Source organism: Triticum aestivum, unplaced genomic scaffold, assembly GCF_018294505.1.
Source record: "Triticum aestivum cultivar Chinese Spring unplaced genomic scaffold, IWGSC CS RefSeq v2.1 scaffold39544, whole genome shotgun sequence".
Lineage (NCBI taxonomy): Eukaryota > Viridiplantae > Streptophyta > Magnoliopsida > Poales > Poaceae > Triticum > Triticum aestivum.
This window is the reverse complement of record NW_025233095.1, coordinates 1-8,570: the sequence shown is the minus strand read 5'-3', so window position 1 is coordinate 8,570 and position 8,570 is coordinate 1. Positions and strand designations below refer to the sequence as shown.

Below are 8,570 nucleotides of genomic sequence, written 5' to 3'. Positions count from 1 at the left end.
TGTAGTCGGAAAATATTTCGAATATAGGTGGTATAATAGAAAAAAAATTATGCATGTTGAGTGAACTTTTGATGAGGTGGCATGTGTGGTGAGTTGAAAGGTGTGCATGAGTTCAACTAATAATGATTTTTTTCTCTCATGCATGTAGTGATGGGCCTTTGATGACATGATATGTGTGCATGTTGAGATAAATAGGATATTGGGAATCAACTTCTTATATAGGATGTCAAAAACAAAGTACTTCAGTTGGAAGCTCATGATTGGCCCAAGGACTTACCTTAAAAAGAAAACAATATGCAACACAGCGACAGATCCCATGGCCTTTTTCATTATTTTGGCCCTTTTAGAAAACTTTCGAACAAAATAAACTTCACATAAAACTATTTTACGATCTGATCCTTTTGGCAACGCCACAAGCCGTGGCGTTTTTTTTCTATTTAAAAACGCCGAGCTAGCCAGCGTTGCTTCACTTCATAAATAAATGACAATATGAACAAGCTAGTTGGAACGCCAACCCCATTGGCGTTTCCAGCGACGCAACATAATTTGGTGTTTCTGCCCTGTCACGTAGCGTCTCGACCAGACAAGCAACACTGGCTAACTCGGCGTTTCTAAATAAAGAAGAAATGCCACGGCTTATGATGTTACCGAAAGAATCAGATTGTGAAATAATTTTACGTGAAGTTCTTTTGTGTGAAAGTTTTCTGAAAAGGTCAAAATAGGGAAAAGAGCCGATCCCCATTCCGCCTCCACCGGGGCCCTAGCGGCGGCACCGGCGCCGACGGGATGCCGTCGTCAAGCCGCCCGAGGGAGCCGCTCCCCATCGCGCTCCCGGGCGCCGGCCGCTCGCAGGACTTCCCCTCGCTCTTCTCCGACCTCACCTCGCTCCTCCTCCACCACTCGCCCGCCGCCGCCTCCACCCCCCACGGCCGCGCCCCGGTCTTCTCCTCCTCCTCCCTCTCCATCCCCGCCCCCGCCGCCCCGGCGCAGGCGCAGGCGCAGTCACACCGCTGGCGCGGGCGGCCATCGGGGCGTGCGCGGGGGCGGCGGCGGGGGCCTTCACCTACGCGGCCCTGCTGCCGCTCGACGCCGTCAAGACGCGGCTGCAGGCGGGGGCCGCCTCGCGCGGCTCCTGGCAGGTGTTCGCCGACATCCTGCGCGCCGACGGCCCGCTCGGCCTCTACCGGGGCCTGTCCGCCGTCATCCTCGGCTCCGCCACCTCCTCCGCCATCTACTTCGGCACCTGCGAGCTCGCCAAGTCGCTGCTGCGCCCGCACCTGCCGCCCTTCCTCGTGCCCCCGCTCGCCGGCGCCAGCGGCAACATCTCCTCCTCGGCCATCATGGTGCCCAAGGAGCTCATCACGCAGCGCCTCCAGTCCGGCGCCGCCACGGGCCGCTCCTGGCAGGTGCTGCTCCAGATCCTGGGATAATTGACGATAACCAAATCTCCCTCCAGATCCTGCAGACCGACGGCTTCTTCGGGCTCTACGCCGGCTACGCCGCCACGCTCCTCCGCAACCTCCCCGCCGGCGTGTCAGCTACTCCTCCTTCGAGTACCTCAAGGCCTTCGCCCTCAGCAAGAGCAACGGCGCCAACCTGGCGCCGGGGGAGAGCGTGCTGTGCGCTGTGCGGCGCCCTCGCCGGCGCGATATCCGCCGGGCTCACCACCCCGCTCGACGTCGTCAAGACGCGGCTGATGACCAGGGTGGGCACCCAGGGGAGCCGCACGGTGGTGGGCACGATGCAGGAGATCATCGCCGAGGAAGGCCTGATGGGCCTGTCCCGGGGGATCGGGCCGAGGGTCCTGCACAGCGCCTGCTTCGCTGCGATTGGCTACTGCGCTTTTGAGACCGCCAGGCTCATGATCCTCAAGTCATACCTTGAATCGTGCGAAAGGAAAGCCGCGGATGAGGTGAAGACCGGAGTTGCTGCTGCTTGAGTGTGCACGATTCCTTCCCTTCTTTCAGGAAGGTAATCGCTTACTCCGGCTAGTGTGCAGTTTTCTTGTAGCTACCTAGCTATGATATTGTTATGCAGACACAATGTACCCGCCAAATGTATTCACCTAAGCATCATTTCAATTTCAGTTATAGAGCTGTTTGAAGGATACAACAAGTAATAATATGTGCCAGTTATGAATGTGTCATTGGTTTTGATTAGTAGCAAGTTATTTTGAGGCATACATTTTCAGGCTGGCGTTCCTGAAGTAATGTTCCATACACTACTTTTTCTGTTACATGTATCTGTATTTGTGGCAGTGTGTCGGCGTGTACGATTACAATGAAGCCCACAAACCTGAATCTTTTGTGTTTGCCACTAACTCAAAACATATTGTTGTGGTGAACACTCTCTACTACAGTAAGAAATAGCATTCATACAAAAATTCAAGCATTATTGGTATTTTTGATTGCTACTGCTCGGAACTAATCTCACAGTTATAAAATGTTCTTAAGCATAACATATATAAGTTTGTGGGAAATTCATGTATGCCAGGTTTTGTTTCCTTAATGTTCAGAAATAGCATAACAGTTGTAGAATAATTTCAAGCACACCGAATTATACAAGTCTATGGACATCAGAGTCCACATAAATCGTGTATGCCAGATGAGGTCATTTCAGGGGATTAGACATTGCACTACTGCAAGCGCACACAGTTCGACGTGAATGGACATGCTATGGCTCATCACTGGAAGTACTTTCTGCAGAATGAACTTGCATCACGTGGGTAGTGAATCCTGATCATGTTCTCTAGGCACTTCTTGTAGGAGAAATCTGTAGGAGGGCCGTCTGAGGACACGACGTACAAGCACCTGGAGCTATGGAACTTTTGATGCTTAGCAACCTGCAAACAGGGGAAGAAATTTCATGAAGTTTCCATTTTGGATTTTGGTTCTTGTGATGCATCGGAAGACAGAAAGGTATGCTGCTTACCGTTATGTAATTGTTATTCCCTGCCATCTTCTTTTCCTTCTCTGGGTGGTACATGAGAATATTTTCAACAATGAACCTCTCATCATCTCCAGAAAGCTTGATGCCATCCCTGCAGAATATGGGAATAGATGGACTGTGAGTAAGGATTACGAACACAGAGAAGAAGCCACTTGGGGTCTACAAGAGAAGGTGCACTTTTCAGTCATTGCAGTTACTTGGACTTTGTGATGTTCAAACTTAAATCGAACAGTCATATCATCATTTACTTGAAGAAGTGTAGCTATTTTTCAGTGCTTTGTGATTTTTTAGAGTTGCAATGGGCTACATATTATACCTTGATTCACGGATGATCCTCTTTACTTCCTTCATGATTGGATCAACTTGTGCATGTATCTGCTGTTCCGCTAGTGTAAAATTTGAACTCCCTCTTGGTCCACCATTGCTACCTCCCCGGTTTGGTCCGTTTGATCTCCATGCTGGTCCTCTGCCACGGCATGGGCCAAGATTGCCGGTCTTGATGTTCCGTCCACCAAAGTTGGATGGTCCTGAAATGTGGAAGTTCGGGGCGCTTGTGGTATTGGCTCTTTGGGCTTTCCACCTACTGTTACCTCCACGGTGTGATCCCTCTGATTTCCACACTGCACCTCTACCACCACCTCGACCTCTACCAAGATTATTGGTCTTTCTACTCCATCCACCAGAGCTAGATGGCCCTGTAATGGCAAAGTTGCCCTGGCCTGCCACATTTGCTTTCTTCCAACTTGGGTTACCATCTTGTTGTGTTGCATCTGAGCTCCAATTACTATCAAATTGCCTTCTCTTATAAACTTTCGTGGTAGAACTGCTCTGGTTCCATCCACTAGTACCACATGATGGCCCTGTAATGGCAAAGTTGCTCGGGCCTGCCACATATGCTTTGTTCCAACTCGGTTTACCATCTTGCTGTGTTGCATCTGAGCTCCAATTACTATTACGTTGCCTTCTCTGATAAACTTTCATGGTAGAACTGCTCTGGTTCCATCCACTAGTGCCACTTGACTCTGTGGCGACATGTTTACCATGTTGCCAATTTGCAACTGGCACTTTTTGGTGCCCTTGTTCAGCCCTCCAACCTTGAAGATCATGCAGCAGGAGATTTGCTTTTGGCCTGTCTGTCCAAGTGATTGGACTGTTTCCTCCCAAACGTAAGACTTCATCCTCTTCGATTTCATCTTCTTCAAGGTTGTCAACATCATACAAGCAGGAACCGTATGGAACAATTATATTATCTTCAGTGGCTCTTGTTGTTTCTACCTCTGAGGAATTCATACAAACCATACCCTCCAAGGTTCTCATTGCCTGCTGACTGTAAAAGACCAAGAGGTTCAGAGGAGAAGGGAAAAAAATAATTGCATGCTGCACACATGAGAGAACATAGGCAGGTGAGATATTCGTCGTACCGTGCTCCCATCATTCCAGTGGATTTTGAAGGCTGAACCAGTCCCAATTGGTGCAGGATTGCCCCAAGAGCAGGTAGACACAACACTATCCAGCTGATCAGAATAGACCTTCTCTGCACCCTCCTCGAAGCATTGCAATGGCCTCTGCAACATGTTTTTCTCGGTTTTTTAATCAATGCCAACACTTGCTCATCAAAATGGGGGGTTCAAAACAAAATGAAATGGAGAACTTACAGCGAGTGTAGCCTTCATGAAGGGTGCCTGAATCTTGAGGGCCTTGAATGTGGCCTTGTAACCATAGCTGTTGAAGCCATGCAAGTTACCTGTGCAGGTCATGCTGCTTGCAACAGTTGTCAGGTGTTCTTCGAGAACTGATTTTGTAACCATTCCAACTGCCTTGGAAAGGTGCTGGAAGGATGGTCGAAAGGATAAAAAGAAGAAGAGCAAAACATGAGTAATTTTTAAATAGAAGATACTGAATTCATCAGGAAAGTAAAAAAAAAAGCAAGAACTTGCTGGACCTGTGTGACTCGACCGAAGGCAGAGGAAATTCCAAACCCTTGCTGAACTTGTTGGATGCTGTAGGGCAGAGACCTGGTAGTGTCGATCAGATCCATCACAGGGATGCATGCATCCATTGCTGTTCCCCAGACATCACCACTCTCTCCAGTTGAGTATTTATCCATTGTGACTACGAGCGCCAATTCACCCTTCTGTTCTGTACCGGAGTTCTGGACCCAACATGTGTCTTGTGGTTCAACCCATACTATGTTCACTTCCTGGACTCATGTATCACCTGGGAGAAGATGCAAGAGAACATCTCTTTAGTAAGCAGAATTGCATAAGCCGTAACTATCAGCATGTTCATCTGGATTTTCTATATGCATGATACCTAGTATGAATGTGAATTTTTGGTTTACCTTTTATGACTGTGTCCAAGAGTATAGGAGAAATGGTATTGGCCATCAACTGGACAACTCGCGCAGAAGATTCAGACATTCGTGTGGTCACACTTTCAGTTAGGAAAAACTGCAAACAGGAGACCTGTTCCTCGTCATCTGCATCCTGGTAGCATATTCATTCACTGCAAAGAAGAAATGTCAGATTATGTTCAGAAACTAAAGAATAGATCATTTAAAATTCATGCTTGATTTTCTCAATATAGCATGCCTAAATACCCAATGAAAGGCATTATTCAACTTAAGTTACCAAATAAAGAACTCAAATCTTAGTGGATCTGAAAAGTAGATCCAACCATTGGAATATTCTTTCAGAAGAATACGAAAATAAAGCCTCCTGTACTATTTCAAGGTTAAAACAGTAAAAGGTCGTAGCACCTTGAGATCACAACTCTCTTCATAAGTTGATTCACCTGCCCCTTCTTCTTTCCCCATCTATATATTTCTTTCTGGCATTTCTGAAGAATACCTTCCATACTTATGTTCATTTCATCCAGTTGCTTCTGTAAGGGCACAAAATGATTTCTTCAACATATAGTCTTGATGATAATGCTGAAACAGTTATACTATTTGAAAAGTAGGAGAAATGGAAAAATACCTTGTCAAGGTGAATGTGGCCAACAAGACAATGTGTTGCTTGAATATTTTGTTGTTGATAACTGAAACAAGACAACGATTGTGAGCCTAGCACAGTATACACTGAAATGTGCAAGAAGTAGTTACTTGTGATTTGATTTTGGCTTATAACTGTATAATACAATGTGTTACTTGGGAAACTGCCCCAAATACTTAGCGGACAAGAAGGCCGGCAACACTAAAGGTATATTTGATATACATGTAATTGATGTGTACCTTACCAGTACTCGTAGTAACTCCTGGGTATTTGATATCGGTGCCGTTGCTCACATTTGTAACTCACAGCAGGAGCTGCGGAATAAGCGGAGACTGGCGAAGGACGAGGTGACGATGCGCGTCGGGAATGGTTCAAAGGTCGATGTGATCGCCGTCGGCACGCTACCTCTACATTTACCTACGGGATTAGTTTTAAACCTCAATAATTGTTATTTAGTGCCAAGTTTGAGCATGAACATTGTATCTGGATCTCGTTTAATACGAGATGGATACTCATTTAAATCCGAGAATAATGGTTGTTCTAATTATATGAGAGATATGTTTTATGGTCATGCCCCGATGGTCAATGGTTTATTCTTAATGAATCTCGAACGTAATGTTACACATATTCATAGTGTGAATACCAAAAGATGTAAAGTTGATAACGATAGTCCCACATACTTGTGGCACTGCTGCCTTGGTCACATTGGTGTCAAGCGCATGAAGAAGCTCCATGCTGATGGACTTTTAGAGTCTCTAGATTATGAATCATTTGACACATGCGAACCATGCCTCATGGGCAAAATGACCAAGACCCCATTCTCCGGAACAATGGAGCGAGCAACCAACTTATTGGAAATCATACATACTGATGTGTGTGGTCCAATGAGCGTTGAGGCTCGCGGAGGATATCATTATGTTCTCATTCTCACTGATGACTTGAGTAGATATGGGTATGTCTACTTGATGAAACACAAGTCTAAGACCTTTGAAAAGTTCAAGGAATTTCAGAATGAAGTAGAGAATCAACGTGACTGAAAGATAAAATTCTTACGATCGGATCGTGGAGGAGAATATTTAAGTCACGAATTTGGTACACACTTAAGAAAATGTGGAATCGTTTCACAACTCACGCCGCCTGGAGCACCTCAGCGTAACGGTGTGTCCGAACGTCGTAATCACACTCTATTGGATATGGTACGATCTATGATGTCTCTTACCGATTTACCGCTATCATTTTGGGGATACGCTTTAGAGACAGCTACATTCACTTTAAATAGAGCACCGTCTAAATCCGTTGAGACGACACTGTATGAATTATGGTTTGGGAAGAAACCTAAGCTGTCGTTTCTAAAAGTTTGGGGATGCGATGCTTATGTCAAGAAACTTCAACCTGAAAAGTTCGAACCCAAGTCGGAAAAATGCGTCTTCATAGGATACCCTAGGGAAACCATTGGGTATACCTTCTACTTAAGATCCGAGGGCAAGATCTTTGTTGCCAAGAACGGATCCTTTCTGGAAAAAGAGTTTCTCTCGAAAGGAGTAAGTGGGAGGAAAGTAGAACTCGATGAAGTACTACCTCTTGAACCGGAAAGTAGTGCAACTCAGGAAAACGTTCCTGTGGTGCCTACACCAACTGGAGAGGAAATTAATGATGATGATCGAGGTACTTCTGATCAAGTTGCTACTGAACTTCGTAGGTCCACAAGGACACGTTCCACACCAGAGTGGTATGGCAACCCTGTCCTGGAAATAATGTTGTTAGACAACGGTGAACCTTCGAACTATGAAGAAGCGATGGAGGGCCCAGATTCCAACAAATGGCTAGAAGCCATGAAATCCGAGATAGAATCCATGTATGAAAACAAAGTATGGACTTTGACTGACTTGCCCGATGATCGGCGAGCGATAGAAAACAAATGGATCTTTAAGAAGAAGACGGACGCGGATGGTAATGTCACCATCTATAAAGCTCGACTTGTCGCTAAGGGTTATCGGCAAGTTCAAGGGATTGACTACGATGAGACTTTCTCTCCCGTAGCGAAGCTTAAGTCCGTCCGAATCATGTTAGCAATTGCCGCATACTATGATTATGAGATATGGCAGATGGACATCAAAATGGCATTCCTTAACGTGCATCTTAAGGAAGAACTGTATATGATGCAGCCGGAAGGTTTTGTCGATCCTAAGAATGCTAACAAAGTATGCAAGCTCCAGCGATCCATTTATGGGCTGGTGCAAGCATCTCGGAGTTGGAACATTCGCTTTGATGAGATGATCAAAGCGTTTGGGTTTATGCAGACTTATGGAGAAGCCTGCGTTTACAAGAAAGTGAGTGGGAGCTCTGTAGCATTTCTCATATTATATGTAGATGACATACTTTTGATGGGAAATGATATAGAATTCTTGGACAGCATTAAGGCCTACTTGAATAAGTGTTTTTCAATGAAGGACCTTGGAGAAGTTGCTTACATATTAGGCATCAAGATCTATAGGGATAGATTGAGACGCCTCATAGGTCTTTCACAAAGCACATACCTTGATAAGATTTTGAAGAAGTTCAAAATGGATCAGTCCAAGAAAGGGTTCTTGCCTGTACTGCAAGGTGTGAGATTGAGCTCGGCTCAAT

The 8,570-nt window shown here is 45.8% G+C and overlaps 2 pseudogenes; one reads left to right on the top strand and one right to left on the bottom strand.

Annotated features, from left to right (window-relative positions):
- Positions 1 to 653: 653 nt before the first annotated feature.
- LOC123176009 (protein MITOFERRINLIKE 1, chloroplastic-like) lies at positions 654 to 3,202 on the top strand (annotated as a pseudogene).
- LOC123176008 (DNA-directed RNA polymerase V subunit 1-like) lies at positions 2,478 to 5,988 on the bottom strand (annotated as a pseudogene).
- Positions 5,989 to 8,570: the final 2,582 nt, after the last annotated feature.